This window comes from Nycticebus coucang, unplaced genomic scaffold (assembly GCF_027406575.1).
Source record: "Nycticebus coucang isolate mNycCou1 unplaced genomic scaffold, mNycCou1.pri scaffold_66, whole genome shotgun sequence".
Taxonomy (NCBI): Eukaryota; Metazoa; Chordata; class Mammalia; order Primates; family Lorisidae; genus Nycticebus; species Nycticebus coucang.
The window spans coordinates 135,949-155,007 of NW_026515593.1; the positions used below are offsets into that span (position 1 = coordinate 135,949).

Below are 19,059 nucleotides of genomic sequence, written 5' to 3' on the forward strand. Positions count from 1 at the left end.
CTTATTGTTTGCATGGTATATCTTTTTTCATCCTTTTGCTTTCCACCTGTTTGTCTTTTTCTATTTAAACTGCATTTCCTATGACAAGATTTTGTGGATCTTTGGTTTTTATATACAGTCTGATGAAATCTTCTTTTTAGTTGTAGTGTTTAATCTACTTACAGTTAACATAATTGTTGATATGGCTGGGTTTAAGTTTATCACCTTTTTTTCTTTTTTTTTTAATTAAGTCTTTGTCCTTTATGTGCAAAGGCTTGAGGGTAAATAGTAACCTCATAAATTTTGTAAAGTATAGAATGTGAAGTATAAAATTGTAAGAACCTGGAAGGGTGAGGAAGCATGTGTAAAGGGTCAGGTGTGAACTGGTACAATAAACGGGGATTTTAAACCTCACATTTTAATAGAATTGTGTTTTCTTCTTTAAGAAATTACAAGGAGAAAAAGCCCATCATACATGACATTCACTCACTTTCATTTAACATAGCCTTCCTGGCATTTTCTTAGTTATTGTGCCAAGACATTTACATTCCACATTTACTAAGTTTCACATATACCCTTTTAAGATGCACCGCAGGTGTAATTCCACCAATCTCCCTCCCTGTGCCCACCATCCCCCCTCCCTCCCTTCCTTTTCCCCCTCCCCCCTATTCTTAGGTTGTAACTGGGTTATAGCTTTCATGTGAAAGCCATAAATTAGTTTCATAGTAGGGTGGAGTACACTGGATACTTTTTCTTCCATTCTTGAGATACTTTACTAAGAAGAATATGTTCCAGCTCCATCCATGTAAACATGAAAGAGGTAAAGTCTCCATCTTTCTTTAAGGCTGCATAATATTCCATGGTGTACATATACCACAATTTATTAATCCATTTATGGATCGACGGGCACTTGTCACCCACTTTTATACATTTTTCAGTGCTCTTCTTTACAACTCATTTACTACATATAGATTCAGGATTCCTCCTCCTATTATTTCCTTTTTAAAAAAATAATGTCTATTAGTAAAAGGAGAACAATTTATATGATATGAAGAGAATACAGAGTATGGAAATATTGCCTTTTAGAATCTCCCACAGTATAGGTCTAACAAGGAAATATTTCAGCTTTTGTTTATTTGAAAATAACTTTTTAATTTTTAAATTGAGGATATTTATGCTGGATATAGAATTCTGGGCTTACAGATTTTTTTTCCTTCAGCAATTTAATATTACCATCCAAAGCATCACTAATGTAATTCAACTTTCACTGTTCTGATAAGAGGTAAGCAGTGACTTTCACTTACACAGAAGGTGTCTTTTTTTCCTCCTGGCTGCTTTAGTTTCTTTTTATCTTTGCTTTCTAGCTTTTTTTTTTTTAAAGGGTTTTTTTTTTAATTTGGCCAGGGCTGGGTTTGAACCCGCTACCTCCAGCATGTGGGACTGGCGCCCTACCTGCTGAGCCACAGGCGCCGCCCTTTGCTTTCTAGCTTATGACAGGATGCCTATTTACAAATGTATATTTACACTGTTTGACATTTACTAAACTTCTTGAATCTGTAAATCAATGTTTTCCATCAAATTTGGGAAATGTGGGGCCATTAGTTTTTCAAATTTTGTTCACTCTCTTCTTCTTCTGGAAATCCTATTTTTTCATACAGGTCCCTGAGGTTTTTCTTCAAACTTTGTTCTATTTGGTCTGCAGATTGGATAATTCCTATTGATTTGTCTTCAAGTTCATTGACTCTTTCTTCTGCCATCTCTACTATGCACTTAAGATCATCCAATGAATTACTCATTACAGACATCATACTTTTCAGTTCTAAAGTTTCATATTGGTTCTTCTATTATTCTTTCTATTTCGCTCAACATTCTCTACATATTAAACTCACTGTGGCTATGTTTTCGTTTAGTGCTTTGAATATATTTTACTTTAGTTCTTTGTACCTTTTTTGGTATATTTTTATAATAGCTGCTTTGCCGTCTTTGTTAAATCCAACATCTGGGCCATCTCAGGATTGGTTTCTATTGAATTCTTTTTTTCTTTGCTTGACAATAGGTCCTGTTTTGCTATTTCCATATACACATTGCTGATGATACCCTGCAGAGAGTCTGGTTTCTGTTCTTTTTCTCTGAAGAGATTTTTGTTTTGTTTTGTTTTTCAAAATGTTAAGGGGGTACAAATGTTTTTGTTACATAGCTTGAGTCAGGCTATAAACGAGTCCATCACACAAATACTGTTCATTGTACCCAATAGGCATTGTACACCTCTCCTTCCATGCCCCTCCCTCTTGGTTTCCAATGACTTTTGCTTCCCTCTGCTCCTGTGTGCCCTGTCAGGTAGTTCTGATTTATTAGAGAGTGCATGTGATTATTTTGGGGTAGGCAATTCAACTACCTGGAAGACCATCTTAAACTTAGGTACCTGGGTAAGACTTGCATTATAAAAGTTTTGCTAGGGCAGATCTGTAGAATGCCCAGGGAATTTCCCAAGTCCTTTTAAATTGCTGAGTTTGGATTCAGCATCCAAACTCCATCCTCCTTGAGGATCTCTATCAAGGATTGATGGTTTTAGAGGAGGTCTTACTCATGGTTATGTCCTTACTGCTAAGGCATGGCGTTTCTGGTCTTTCTGGTATCCCAGATTGGTGCCTAGACATCTCTTCATTCTGGTAAGGCCAGACCTTCAATGTCCTCTAGCCCTGCTCACCCTCCAGCATCTCTATTCTGTTCTCAACCTTATGGGCACCACAGTCTGAAAAGCAGCATGTGGTCTCTTCCTGCATGTGTACAGTTTAGCTCTTAATCCAATACTCATGAGCAACTATATGAAGACCTCTGCAGCCCTACCTCTGAGCAGTTCCCCTGGCTCCCCATCCTACAGATGGCCAATTCACCTGGCCCAAACTCAGGTCTTTGCCTCCTGGTCTCAGAAGGACCACTGTGCTCTTCTTGGAAACCAACTCATTGCTCCGCAGTTAAGAAACTACTCTCAGGCAGAAAACTGAGGCAATCATACAGCTCACTTTCCATATTGCACTGCCTGTACATAAAAACAGTAACCACCTAGGTGATGCCTCTGGCTCAATGGAGTAGGGCACCGGCCCCATATGCCAGAGGTGGCGGGTTCAAACCTAGCCCCAGCCAAAAAACTGCAAAAGGGAAAAAAAAAAAACAGTATCTACATATATTTTGTCCAGTTTTAAAATTGATTAAGGTGAGCTATCTATCCAAGTACCAGTACTTCATCATGGCTAAGGGGGAAATGCCTCAGAGTTAAACCTAGTATTCAACTACCCTGTTTCCCTGAAAATAAGACATCCCCCCAAAATAAGACCTACTTACAGGAAAGATAAGACGTTCCCTGAAAATAAGACCTAGCGCTTCTTTGAGAGCACACCTTAAAATAAGACACTGTCTTATTTTCGGGGAAACAGGGTAGAGTAATTAACTCGACTTAATTTGCATCTCTAGCTCTCTTTCTACCTAAGTGTTTTCTTCTCATTCTTTACTATGGGAACTCCCTTTTTACCTATTATCCCATTGTAAGTAGTCTCAAATTGTTTTCATAAGTGGAAAATTACAATTATAAATAAATAACAACAACCCAATCTATATTTTACTACTTATCACATGAACTATTTTTAGTGATACACAGAACGGATGCCCCACACAATCTTTAGCCACAAAGAACTTATTTCCAAAGCAAAAAGCTCTATCTGTCATATTACCATAGAACAGACACCTATTTTTAGGTCAATGGCTTCAGAGCACTTTGTCTCAGTGTCGGGCTTTGTTCATTGCTCCACCACAGACCCTGGTGGGAAGAAGAGGGACAGCAGGGAGTGTCCTGGCCCATCAAGCCAAGGACTGCAAAGGGTCACAAAGAACTCCTGTGGGAAACGTTTTATTTTATGCATCAAATATGAAGTAAGAGTAGACTAGGATTGAGAGAAAGAGAAGAGCAAAACAACACGTCAGCAACCTGTTTCACTGACATAGTTATCATTTCACCTTTACAAGAGATGGCAATCCCTGATTGATAGTTTGATTCACTCGCTGATGGATGTATTTCAACATTTCCATACTTCTGGAGAGCTACCAGAGGCTTCAAACACTAGTGTCCATATTAGAAATTATATCCACTTTACTAATATCAAAAATTGAACCAATGAGATACAATGCTAATTATTCATATAATCATTTATCATTTACATTCTGAGCACAAGGAATAAGCATAATTTTGCATAGAAAATTTCCAATTCCAATTCTTAGCAGACCACATCTTGAAAGACTATTCAAACATTAACTACAGATTGTTACTATACCCCCCAAATGCTAGAGATTAATCACAGTCTAAGCAAACTTAAAATGCCTCTTTAAAACTACAAAGTGGACATAAACCTATGGCTTACTTCATAAATGATCACAGCAAAGGAAAATGTACAGGAGACTTAAGAATGTTTTTCTAGGCATAGTCTGGAAACATCAAAAGATTGCAACCCAGTGAAAACTCAAAACCCTGGATTTCTTTTTTTTTTTTTTGTAGAGACAGAGTCTCACTTTATGGCCCTCGGTAGAGTGCCATGGCCTCACACAGCTCACAGCAACCTCCAACTCCTGGGTCCAAGCGATTCTCTTGCCTCAGCCTCCCGAGCAGCTGGGACTACAGGCGCCCGCCACAATGCCCGGCTATTTTTTGGTTGCAGTTTGGCCTGGACCGGGTTTGAACCCGCCACCCTCTGTATATGGGGCCGGCGCCTTACCGACTGAGCCACAGGCGCCGCCTGGATTTCTTTTTTATAATTGATGAATGGAAATCACCTTGGGACCTGCTAAATAAAATTTCCTTGGAGTGAGATGATTCTGAAGAAATTCAAGAGAATGAAATTTCCTTGATATAACATTATTCTGAGGAGATTTGAGAGACTCAGGGCATAATTCATATTTTAAGTATGTGTGAGAGACAACCCTCGAGAGTCCCTGCACCGCCACATAAAAGCCACTTTCCTGCAAGCATTCTTGAGGAAGCAATCTAAAGACAACAAAGCAACCCGAATTCCCAGAGTAACCATCATGTTCTTGGTGCAGGATAGCTATTTCTCTGTTTGATTATGTGCTCCTAAAGGACTACAGAGTCTAGTTTCTGTCTTTCACTTGCTCTGACAATTGGCCATTACGGATACTTTTTTTAGGATTAACTTGTGCCGAAAGATGGAAAGAAAGGCATTTCATTAAGGCATTCAATTAAGATGTCAGAATATATCTTTTGTATCCCCCCAAATAAATTTTGTTTCATCTTCTGAATACATATACCTGTGAAAGGTTGTACACAAGGGCAAACTCACACAAAACAGAGCTGTGGAAGGGGGGCGCAGATGACAGAGAGAGGGAGGGCATGAGGTGGGATCGCCCTAATGTGCACCTTGTGAGGGTGTATAACACGTTCCCTGGGTGAGGAGCTCCTCTACAAATGGAACGCACCCTGGAAGTGAGAACAACATAACCTAAAAATTGTACCCTCATATTAATTTGAATAAAGTTTAAAAAAAAGATAAAGATATGCAGTATTAATTTTGGGATTACTATATATTGTCAAAAGCAAAAAAAGAACGTAAATTACTTTTTTCACTTAATCATAGTTATTTCCTGTCCCTCTAAAAGGACTTATTGGTCTATAAGCTTTTATTCATTCTTAAATATATAGATAAGTACAAAACATATACTATCAAATGTAAGTTATTACTATCATTAAGCTTTTATTGCTCTTGAACCTTCTACTGGCATCAGTAATACTTTATAATTGCACTGAACATTAACCGGATAAAGCCTGGTGAATGGCTGATTTCATTTTCACTTATGAATATGAGACTTACTAATCTCCACCATAAAAGTTCAATAATGAGAGCTCTTTTCAGAAATACATCACATGATGCTTAATGCTAACTGAAAAATAAATTGATTCAAAACAAAAAAATTATCAAATCACATGGCAAAACTTCTGCTATTGAAAAAGACAGGACCAAGCTGGGTACGGTGGCCTGTAAGCCCAGCATTTTGGGAGGCTGAGGTGGGAGAATTATTTGAGAGTAGGAGTTCAAAACCAGCCTGGGCAACATAGTTAGACCCTGTCTCTACAAATTTTTTTTTTAATTTGCTAGGTAGAGTAGCACCTGTAGTTCCAGCTACTCAGGAGCCTGCGGCAGGAAGACTGCTTGGAGATTGAGGTTATAGTCAGCTATGATCTCTGCACTCTAGTCTCAGTGATAGAGCAAGAATCTGTCTAATAATAATAATAATATAATAATAATACAAAAATAAACCCTAGGTGAAAAACCACTACTTTAGACTTTAAAATAAAAATCCAAAAAAGGCTATTTACTTTCACTTACTACTTTCTACAGAAAATCAAATTCAAGGTCACCAACAACCTCTATGTTGCTGAATCCTATGGACACTTCCCAGTTTTTACTTCACCTGATTTCTCCACACCTTTGACCTGCTGACTTCCTCACCCTTCTGGAAATGCTCCACTCCTTGGCCCCTGAATACCCCCGTCCACCAATCCCAGGGTCTCCTGACTCCTACCTGTCTCTTCTCAGTGTCATTTGCAAATTCTTCTTCTGTCCCTCCTACAAATACTGGTACACCTCAGGGTTTAATGCATACCTCTGTTAACACTTTCTGCTGCAGAGTGAAATCCTCCACTCCTGTTTGTCATCTGTGAAAGCATTCATTTGCATTGAGCTCTTTATTGTCACATATTGGACACTGCCATTTGAATATTCCAGCATGTTGGACTCAATTATTGCTCTTAGTATGTTCCTTGTCAGAGTGAAGACGATCACCTTATACTCAGATCAGAAACCCGAACATTATCTCAACCCATCGCTTTCCTCAATTTCATTTCCAAACTCACAGGTTTTGAGTCTCTAAAGCTTCCACCTGCGGTGCATCTTACAAGGGTACATGTGAAACTTAGTAAATGTAGAATGTAAATGTCTTAACACAATAACTAAGAAAGTGCCAGGAAGGCTATGTTAATCAGTGTGGTGAAAATGTGTCAAACGGTCCATAAAACCAGTGTATGGTGCCCCATGATCACATTAACGTACACAGCTATGATTTAATAAAATAAATAAATAAATAAAAAATAAAGCTTCCTAAGCACATGCACTGCTCTCCCTTTCCTCTGTCACCCCTCTGCTCAGCCCTTATCATTTCCCCCCAGATTACTGCCAAGGGTCTCCCTCCTCCATTCCTGACTTTCTCCACCCAATTCTCTATACCCTACTCCCCAAATCATCTTCCTAAAGTACAAATCTGTCACATGAATTCCCTGCTGACACACCCTCAAGGTCCCACTCCCTCGTATGGTCCATGAGACCATCAAAGTCTGACACGAGCTTTGTTCTCAGGCCCCCCACCTTCCATCTCCTCTCCGTCACACTAAACTTCTTCCAGTTATTAAAACTGCAATATCTCGGGCGGCGCCTGTGGCTCAAAGGGGTAGAGCGCTAGTCCCATATATCAGAGGTGGTGGGTTCAAACCCAGCCCTGGCCAAAAACTGCAAAAAAAAAAAAAAAAAAACAAAAAACTGCAGTATCTCTCTGTCCTCCAGGCCTTGCCATGTGCTGGTCCCTCTTTCTAGAGCACCTCTCTCTTTCCTGAGCCCTCCATTTCACACCTGCAATTAAGCATCTGTGGGTGTGAAGATGAAACTTAGCTAAGAAGAAACTTTGCCCCTCTCGCCTGCTCCCCGGCACCCTTTACACAGCCAACTGCAGTTCACCAAAACTCTAGGACTGGGACTTATTCAATAACGTATCTTTGGTGTCTACTTTGGTAAATATTTATCAAATTGTTGGATATTTATCAATTGTTGGTGTTTACTCCCTTTCCCAACTTTCGGGTACATATTTTTCAGAACTGTTCCTGGGAGATGACTCATCCAGTAAGTGACAGAGGAGTCACTGCCCACTGTAAAGAGTGGGTGAGTCTACTAGAGACCCCACCTGAGGTGCTGGATAGAGGCCTGTGAATGCCTCTCCAGCGGCAGGCGCTGGGGCACAACTGGAATTGTGAGACTCAAGGTCTTGCTTGAAATTTTTGAGCTCTAACAGCTCAAAGTTACACTTTGTATATCAAAGTTACACAGTCATTGTGACGGGGTGCAATATTAAAACACTAACAGTCAGTAGAGAAACACCATCAAATTTATTTTCCTGTCTTCAAGAAAGGTAGATCACCAAGGTCCTCTTTAAAAATATCTGTCCAAATATCTCTCTCCAGAAGAATCTATGCTTCTGACTGCAGACCAGACCCAGATTGATTTTCTATGAGTTACGCCTTTCCTGACGGGCAGGCAGATGATCAGAGGTTGACTTTACTCTTGGTCAATTTTCAAACACAAACTCAGGAGTTAAGTCATAACTCAGGCTTTTATTAACACAGTGAACCTCAGGCTGAGGCCCTAATGTTCACCAAGGACAAAAGACATGACTTGTAAGATATTATTAACTATATCCTCTTCAGAAGTATGAAAGTGTAACTTTATAGGTAAAAGGCTCAGTTCTACAGTTAGAGAAATCCAGATTCTAATCTCAGTTTACTATCTATATGATTTAGGGTAACTCAAACTCTCCAGGTTTTCATTTCCATATGAATGGCAATTCTTTGACAGTGTTTTAAATAGAATAATTGAACTAATATACACAAAGAGTTTAACATAATACCTGCTACAAATATTACCTACCTTAATTAGCTATTCATCCTTCTCTCTTATATGTTTTCTAAATCAGGCAGCGATTACTGGAGTTAGCAAGGGCAGAGGGAACATCTCTCAGTTTTGTAAGTTACGATGTTTGCATTAATTACTAGAGGATTACCCACCACAATAAGAGAACCAAACCACACTTCCATATTCCACTGGAGGGAATATGCAGTCCTCTTAGATGTCAAAACATTCATTTCATTATGATTCAAAGAGAAGAGAATGACCTGCCAAAACACCAACCACTAAGCTTCCCACAACACGTGGATGTCTCTGACAGGTGTCTCCATTCCAAACACTGACCAGGCCAGCAGCCGGAACAGATGGCCCAGCTGGCAACATAGGCCTTTTCATCTGCCAGCGGTTTCTCACAGGTGCTGGGAGAAGGCGAGATAACTCAGTGTTTTCTGTTGTTTTGATAACCTTAACTGCTGTCTTTCCCACAGGCCAATTTTATTTTGGACATATTTCTATTTTTTAATATTTGACAACTGAAGACACTGGTAGGAAAAATAAAAACGTTTTTCTGAAAACTGATCTCATACACACATAATCATACAGCTGGCTTCTTCCCAGCCATCATTAATTTCCTTTCCCTTGAGGCTTTTTTCTCACCTCCATATCAGTGTAACCGTCATCAAAATATCACAAAATCTGCTTGTAAGCATTTTTCACAAGCTGGGTTTAATACCGTAGTGTGTTTAAATAAGACATTTCCCCTTTTCTAAAGTGAAAAAAATGCAAAAATATAATCATTCTTCCTCATGGTAGCCACGGCAGAGCACACTTGCTCTTTGTCTGTGTAACTTCCAGATTAAAACAGATGGGCTGACTTAAGAAACAGGTAATTTTAACATCCACCTTCACAAGCAGAATGGTGGCATGGCACATTAAAGTAGAAAAGCTTACACGTTCTAGGTGTAATTTATTAGTAACTTTTCCTTAGAACTTGACAAAGGTTTAAAACACAGAATAGAATTTTATACACAGAAAACATCTCTTTTTAAAGATATTTTAGCTATTCCTTTATTTTTGGCTCATTTGTGATATAGCTCATGAATAACTGCCATTATGAAGCTGTTCCTTTAAACGTGAGAAAACTAAGGCACCAATAATTATAGGTTGTGTATACCTAATGTTCCTTTCATTAGCTGGAATCCAGTGTAAGAGCCCCTCCCTTATCATCATCATCGTCATCGTCACCAGGTACAGTGGTCAGGAGCACAGCTGTGTTAAGTGGGACCTAGGTTCAAATTCCTGTTCCTGACCTTCCTAGCCCTATGACCTGGAACAAGTTGCTCAACTTCTCTGAGCTTCCATGTCTTCATCCAGGAACCCGATAAGCACTCCATAAGGTACTTCTTATTATTTATCATTTACTTCTAACATAAATATAAAAGTATGCCAAGGCCTCCCCATCTTAAACAAACTGATTCTCTCCAACTTCATTTAACTCCTGTTTGTTTTTCCTCCCTTCCATTTCCTTAATTACTATTAAGTGCTCAATCCATTACAGTCTGGTTTCTGCTTCTACTAAAACTGGTCTGACGGTGGCCACCAACTACCACTTCTCTGCCAAATCTAGTGGATGTACTCATTCCTCGTCTTCCTTTACCTCACTAGAGAGAGCATTGACCCTGTTGGTCAGGTTGTCCTTGTTAAAACTCTCGTCTCCTGTAATTCACGTGATAACCCTCTCTCCTGATTTTCTTCCTACCTTCTTGAGCCTGCTCCTTCTGAATTCCTGAAAACTCCTCTTCCTCACCTCCTGAACTGTTGGCATCATCAATGGAGGCAGAAAAAGAGCTTTCGGCTCTTGTTGGCTCAACAAACATGACCCTTTGTGATCTGGCCCCTGCTTGCTCTTGTAGACTCGGTCTCTCCAATTAATCACATTTCTATTTCTGCCCCTCTCTCCCAGTCCTTTTATGCCATCGACCTACTTCCAAATCCCTGCATGCACCCCTTGTATCCTGCTTCTCAGCCTTCCAGAAGACACGTCTTTTTCTTAGGTTCTCTCTCCTCCCTCCACATTTTATCTGTATTTAGCCTTCAAAACTCAGCTCAAGCATCACCTTCTTCTCAAGCCGTCTCAACAGGGGCTGAAGAAGTCATCTTTAATATTCTACCCTCAGCTGAGGTTTCATAAATAGAGACAGGCTTCCCTATAGAGCCCTGGCAAAATTACAGAATCATGAGGAAATAAAGAATTGTTATTGTTTTAAGTGGCCAAGTTTTGGGATGTTTGTTAGGCAGCAATAGATAGACAAAACACCCCAAACTCACTAGATTTTAAGTTCTTCAAAGGCAGACTCATGTTTCGTTGAATACTGTATTGAAAACAACAATTCTCTGGTTTATGAAGCCCCCATGAATGATTAGTCAACTAACCACCCAACCAACCAGTCAACTAATGAGCCAGTCCATCAGTCAAAGTGGTCTAAAGTTAGTCTTTTCCCTTTAATTTAATTAAATGTTTCTTTGAACGTGGAAGCCAACAAAATGGGGAAAAGGGAGAGATAAGGAGAAGAATGAATGCTAAGTAAATTCATGTCTCTGGAGGGACTTACCGACCTAAATTTCTAGCTCTGATCTGCTCTTATCACTACAGTCTCACTTCTATTTCCTACTACATATTTCCATTGAAGTATGTCCCTCTCTCTTCTGCCAAACCTAAACTTTTTACCAACCTTTATACCAGGGTCCTATTTGATCTTTTTGGCTATGTTACGATCATTGTTCATTCTTGAAATCTCAGTCAGCTTTGATTTCTGCCTTCTTCTCCCTACAAATATATTCCACCTTATTATTAGTTTAGACCAATTTGCCTTGGTAATTTTTTTTGGGGGGGGGCCAGGGCTGGGTTTGAACCGCCACCTCCAGTATATGGGGCCAGTGCCCTACTCCTTTGAGCCACAGGCACTGCCCTGCCTTAGTAAATTTTTTTTGGTGATTCGTCCTTTCCTTTAAACTCCTTCTTCCCTCATGCTAGCTTGGACTCACATTACCCCATTTCTGTATTAGTCAAATGTCTTATGATTATAATGCTGTATTGAGAGTCTTATAGTTACATTTCCAAGTCCTGATATGTCTAATGAAGCCTTTTTGTAGATGAAACATTTAATTTCAGGGCAAATAGGTTAAATAAAATGGTAATTATTTCAATTGTCATTACTCTTTCCCAAAATAAATATTATTTGTAACAGTGAAAGGAAATCAGTTTTAAAAATGATATCCATGAAGTGACTAAACATTAGAACCTATTATTTGACAAATCTTATTAATGAGCAGTGTCATAAGAATAGATGACAGATGATGACTCTAGTGAGGAAGCAATCTGAACTTGTTTTTGTTAGCCTGAAAGCCAACATGAAATAAATAGGCAAAAGAAAAGGGGACAAAACCCAAGCTGGAACCCCATCTCTTTTGTATACATCAGTTCAACCTTTGTTAATAGGATAGGGAATTCATTATTTATATCAAGAGGAAATGGACAAACATTTTATGCCTGATAAGATTTTTTTCTTTATGCGTCAAATTCTTTAAAGGATCCAACTGAAAGATAGTCTTCATCATGGGAAGTTTGGAGAAAGGATTTATCCATATGCTAAATCTATCAAAGCTATTTCATGATTCTGTACCAGCTGAAGCTAACCCCAATTACCCTTTTTTTAATCAAGGGATTATCTTTCATGTACACATTAATGCACATCTTGATTTTAAGCAACATTGAGTTATTTGCTTTGTGAGAACATGAAAGTCATCTTGATATTCAGAACAGAAAAAAAAATTCATTCTAATTAAGTAAATCCCATAATGTTATAATCTTATCTAGGAAACAGCTACGAGATAAGAATAGCTGTTTGCAAACTAACAATTGAGTTAACAATTAAGGTCACCTAACCTTATCTATCCCTACTAAAATGTCCTATTTTTCAGTCATTGTAAGAATGTATCTTATCACCAATAATAATTCCATATCAAAAATGATTCTGCCTTCACAGCAGGTGCCACAAAGTTTGTATTTTTAGAAAGCTTCCACCCTTGAATTCATTTACTAGCAATCTAGTGGTGATTTACAGTGGACAAGAGGAAATTAAGAATAGGAACAAATGAACACATGTCGTAGGACAACATACAAATAAAGGCAAAACAATAACAAGGCCAAGGTGAGAACCAGTGCAAGGTGATTTTTCACTTCACACAAATGTTTTTATATCCAGATTACTACTGAGGGATCTTTATTAAATTACAGAATACTTACTCCAAAATCTCTGCTTGTTCCCATCCTTGGGTCAATTTTGCCAATTTAATTTCCAAAGACAAAGCATGCCCACCTTGACAAAAGGCAGTTGCTGAAAGGGAGTTTGGGGGAATGTAGAAACTACCTCATCTTCCAAATTCAGTATTTGGCACTCCAGACAGCCTCATAAATTACACCAATCTTGGTGTTGGCCAATTAAGTTACACAGAAGTTAGAATTAGTTGAATACCCTGCAGTGGGTCTTAAGTGAGTCAAGGTGACCAGAGGAAAGTTGCCTACATGGTATACAGAGTGAAGATGTCTGTTCCTGGTACAGTAAACAAGACCAAACCAAAAAGATTTGCAAGAGAGAGGAAATAAGGTGCTAACTCAAATACTGGCAACTGAAAGGAAAATTATGTAAGGGACATCCAAAATGCTGAAAAGCAAAAGAAAAATGAATGGTGAATGCAGAATATGATTGTCTTAACACAATAACTAAGAAAATGCCAGGAATGCTATGTTAACCAGATTGATGAAAATGTGTCGAACTGTTTATAAAACCAGTGCATGGTGCCCCATGATCGCATTAATGTACACAGCTGTGATTTAATACTAATAAAAATAATAATAATAAAATGGCAAAAGAAAATGCAAAAAAAAAAAAGAAAAATTAATGGTGTAGCATGACCATGCTTTGTGGTCTACTCTGGCTGTGACAGATGGGATGGGAGGAAGGGACGGAGAACCGAGAGCTAGATGTTACATGAGTAAGAGGTTTCTGTGGTTAGACATGAGAACATTATAGTCTAGACAAGAAGGGCACTCGAGAATTGTCCCATGGAGAGGAGGGACTCTGCTTTTGCTCTAATTAAATTGTTTTGGTATGTTCATGGGTGTCACTGGTGGGAAGCAAGAAGAATGGCTGGATTTAATGAAGAAGCACCAGAATTGGGAAAGTTCTTCCATTTCCTTGCCTTAGCATTTGACATTTTCAGAGGAGTTCTGGGGAGAATGTGCTCATCTCTCATTACTCATAGCCATAAAATGGCAAAGTAATAGGAACTAGTCCAGATGGTTCAGAGGAAAACTCTAACATGGATACACTGTGCTTCTTTCCTGCCAAAAGTTAGTGAAAAAACATTTACTCCCCTCAAATTGCTGGCATTTTCCTTGCCTTATCCTGCCCCACAGAGGTTTTCTACTGCTTCAGATACCCCAGGACTCAAGAAGAGTTCTGAGCTCTTCTTCTGTTGTGGTCCCAAATCTCAAACTTTCTTCCCCCTATATAAAGTCTCCTGGCTCCCAAAATGACAGCTGGATCTGAGCTCTTCTATACTTGCTCTTTTAAGAAAAGATTATATAACCCGAGAACCTGGACTCAAATAAATATTTATGGGGTGAAGGTATGGAGAGACCCGGAGGGGAATCACAGAAATTGCTTTGCTCTCTCCACCTCACCAGATGTCTTCATTAGCCTCTTCTCTCAGATGGGGCTTGAGATTGGCCACCAAAAGCCATAGAAAATCCCAAAAGTGGAATCAGAAACTGCATTAGTGCTTATGTTTCCCTGATGTTATTATACTTAAAACAACATCTGCCATTTCCTAATCCCGCCTAATCATTTAACACGTTTTTTAAAGACCATCTATTTAGCATCTTGCTACAGATACAGCCTCAAAGTGTGGTAAAGAAGACCCCCTGGCAGAGTGACTACTAGCCTACTGTTGGCCTTTGTAGAAAGCAGAAAGTTATCTCCCATAGGCGAAGCCACATGGTACCCCAGCTTGGTGATCCTGGCAGACACAGTTCTGCACCAAACACAAGACCTGGTGAGCCAGCATGAGCCGGATGCCAGCCCCACTCCAGGAGGCTCTGTGTAAAGCACTAACTGCATGACTCTGCCCTCCCCCAGCCCTGCTCCCAGGCTCTGACCACTAGTAGCACATCTCTGCATCACTCCGACTGACCCTTCCTTATCAGTCTGGCTCTCTGGTCCTGGATCCCAGGAGCATCCCAACATCCTCACTTGGCCTGCTGGCCACTGCCCCCAACCTAAGACCTCAGCATGCTGAGGACTAATGAGTTACAGCTCCTTGTTCTGACCTTTTGTCATCCAGTTCTGCTTCTGACAAGAGAGAATACACAGAGGCCCAAACAGCCAATTATACAAACTTATGCTTATCAAACCTGATAGCATCCAGAGCAGAGACACAGTTTACATTATCTTTTAACTATTCCAAGCACTGAGATCCCAGGCTGGTTTAGAATGTGAAAACAATCTATACTTCCTGTCATTTAAGTAAAACACTCTTGCTTTTCTGATGTCACACTTTTTGGAGGTGATGAGCTTTGCTGGCAGCTCTTGTGCTCTTTGGGAATGCTGGTAGCAAGATGATGGCCAATGCTACCACCGAGAGTGTTAACAGCAGAGGACTAAAGGCCAGAACACTTATTTCTCTTTGAGAATATTACCAACCACTTAATATGCAACTTATGAGCTAAAGTCCACAACTCATAGAAAGTGTGAAAAGCTTTATGAAATTTTATACTTTTTAGAGTCCTGAGGATTTAGTAGGCCTGGCATAGGCCACTGAAGGGCACCCTTCACATTTCAATCACTGTTGATAGAACCAGCTTAGACGGTGTCACAGGTTCCTTCAAAAGATTCTACATCCTTTCCAGGATTATCTCATTCCTTCCACTTGACAGAGACACATTATGGAGGGGGGGAGGAGGGCAGAGACACTGAGGCAACAACAGGGGATGACACTCTAAAGACCAGGAAGGACCGCCGAATGAGTTCAGTTTTCTGTAGTTAGCTACAAAGACCCAAATACTTCCTCATAGGAGAGAATAAGCAGCACCAACCCTAAAATCCTTGTTTAAAAGACTAGACTCTAGAAACATTTTCCCGGCCTCATCCAAGCAGGTAGACACAACACAGAATTTGTGCCAGGTAAAAGCATGACCTTTCCAAAACTGACTTAGCTGGCACTGCGAGTGAGGATGTCTCTGGGTTCCGGCCACATAGTTACCCCCAGTTCAATTCTCCTCCTGGCCAGTGACCTTTTGTTCACATCCTCCTCTCTTTTATGTTTCCTTGACTTCCTTCATTTGGGCCCTTCCCATGGAGCCTCCGTGGTTGTTTACAGTCTGCCTCTGGTTTTCCTCTCCTACATCCTTTATGTCTCCACCATTGACACTGCAGCTACTCCTGCTTTAAATCTGTCTAGGTGCTCAGGCCCTTGTTTTAATTGTTGGGGATTCATCGAGGGTAGGCACTCAGAACTTTTTAAAAATAATTTTCTTTCTAGTGCAGGGAGACTGTTATTTCTTTTCATTGCGACTGTGGCATGCTGTGTCCACTAAATGATAGGAGATATCTTTGGGATTCATGCCACAGCACCCTACTATGGGGAACACAAATGCCCTTTAGATGCACGTCGTCAAGCTCGCTATATACACGTAGAGAATTAAGCCCTGCAGAACATGAGGTGACCCTAGATATACAAGTGAGAAAACAAGTCCTATTGTTTGAAGCCTTTGAAATTTTGCACATATATATGATAGTACCAACTTACTTCCGAACAGACTCAAAGGGTGAAAGGCAGATGAAAAACATTTACTGAGAACATGTTATACCTTGGTAGGTTTTCCTCTATCATTTCATCCAGTTCCCACCACACCACGTAAGTATTAGGGAATTTGGGTAACATTTTTGAAGACCACAACCAGTTCTGCTCAGGTCTGAGTCTTTAGCTAAACAATTCTATAGGGCTAACACATCTGTAATATGTTGTAGCTTATGATTCATAATATATTTCATACATTTGAAAGAGCAATTACAGAGAGCATAACATCTAATTCAATCATTTAAAATATAATTTATAATACACTTGATAGCATAATTTTATTTTAAAATATACTTTTACAGTATTTCTTATTTTAACATAGACTTCATAATATGCTTTTTTTTTTTTTTTTAATATGGAACGCTTCACGAATTTGCGTGTCATCCTTGCACAGGGGCCATGCTAATCTTCTCTGTATCACTCCAATTTTAGTATATGTGCTGCCGAAGTGAGCACCATAATATGCTTTTATAGTATACTTTTAATTTTTAAATATAGTTTAAAAACTTTTTTTCTATGTTATAATCTGATGAAGACTTACAACTATAGTCTTTCACCTCAAGCTGCCACTTCTATGGCCACATCTCAACGTGCTGTCATAAGTTTTCTCTGGGTGGCAAATCAGAGTGGCTCTCGCCTATAATCCCGGCATTCTATGGGCCAAGGCAGGAGAAGCCCTTGAATTCAGAAGTTTGAGAACATCCCGAGCAAGTGAAAGATCCTGCCTCTACTAAAAATTAAAAAAGTTAGCTGAGCTTTGGGGTGGGCACTGTAGTTTGAGCTACTCAGGAGGCTGAGACAGGAGGATTGCTTGAGCTCAGGAGTTTGAGGTTGCTATGAGCTATGATGATGCCACTGCACTGTGGCCTGGAAGACACAGTGAGACTCTGTCTCAAAAACAACAACAAAAACCTGCCCTCCCCACTGACACTGACCAGCACCCTTTCTTTTGCCTAGGGATTTGTTTCCTGCCAAAGCCCTGGGGGAAAATGCCAACATGTCCATCTCAGGGAGAGACACTTTTCCTACCCTACAAAGATTTACAACTGTTATGGACCCATAATAATCAAAAATAAAAATCTTAAAACAACTCTTATATTAGTATGTGTTTTGATTATTTACAAGGTAATTTAAGATTTTAATTTTTTAAATTTCTGGGACCACGCCATTCTGTAAAAATTTAAGTTAGAGGCTCAGCATCCATAGCTCAGTGGTTTGGGTGCCAGCCACATGTACCAGGGATGGTGAGTTCAAACCCGGCCTGGGCCTGTAAACAATGATGACAACTACTACAAAAATATAGCCAGGCATTGTGAGGGGTGCCTATAGTCCCAGCTACTTGGGAAGCTGAGGCAAGAGAATCACTTCAGCCCAAGAGTTTGAGGTTGCTGTGAGCTGTGACGCACGGCACTCTACTGAGGGTGACATAATGAGACTCTGTCTCAAAAATAAAAAAAAAATAAGTTAGATAACATTTTTTGTTTTTATAAAAATGCCCCTTAGAAATTAACATATTCAGTTTTCTAAGTGATTTCACTTTGCCAAATTTCTGTAGTCCTTCAAGACTATAATTCATTTTGCTTATTTTTTTTCATGCACTAGCATATAAACTAGGTAGTGTCTAGTTTAAAGCTAAAATTACTAGGTCTTCCCAGCATAATACTGCCTTTTCTAGTACAGACTCATATTTCAGGGTGTCCCAAAAGTTGTCCCTGATGTTGCAATACATAAAAAAAAGGGAAATTAATGCTAAATGTACCTTTATTTACAAAATATTCATTATTAAATTTTACAAGGAAGTAAGAATTTTCCTTTACAAAGAAAGTCAACATGTAGAGAATATTTTGTAAAATCTTGTAATGAATATTTTGCATCATCAGTAAAGGTACACTTAGCTACAGTTTCCCATTTTTGTCTATGTCTGGTGATTTTAGGGGTGACTTTTGGGACACCTGGGTATCATTCTCAGATGGAGATCACTTTAGGAACTACCTGTGTGCCTGCCGGAATAACATTTCAGAACATACCTGTCATCAATCCCTATGACATATTTAGATATGTAACAGGAAACTGATGGCTTAGCCAAAGGAGTCTTTAGTTCTGAGCCCAACATATAAATTTTGAATTTTGAAATAGAAGAGAGTGGACCTGGGATGGACTTCTATGGTTGAACATGTAGAAAGTCTTAAAAGGGCCAGAAAGAATTCTCTGGGTAGCCCAAATATAAGGGCAAAGGAGAAAACATTTTGCACAAGGAAAAGAGACAAAAATGAAGATTTCTCTTTCTTGCTTCCAAAAGCTGATTCACAGGTTACTCTGTATGAGGGTGGAATACAGACACGCTGGCACTGAGCCAGAGAGAGGCAGAACCCCCAGAAATTCCTCTAGGATGCAGAGCCCTCAAGTGGTGCCACAAGCTTGGACGCTCAGG

General features: G+C 39.5%; 1 long non-coding RNA gene and 1 other non-coding gene across 2 annotated transcripts in view; one reads left to right on the plus strand and one right to left on the minus strand.

Moving 5' to 3' along the window:
* Positions 1-19,059, plus strand: part of LOC128579577 (uncharacterized) — a 225,545-nt gene that overhangs the window by 116,894 nt on the left and 89,592 nt on the right. The window lies entirely within an intron of this gene.
* Positions 16,978-17,084, minus strand: LOC128579578 (U6 spliceosomal RNA). The gene has a single exon (XR_008378207.1). It is a non-coding gene; the product is annotated as a U6 spliceosomal RNA (small nuclear RNA).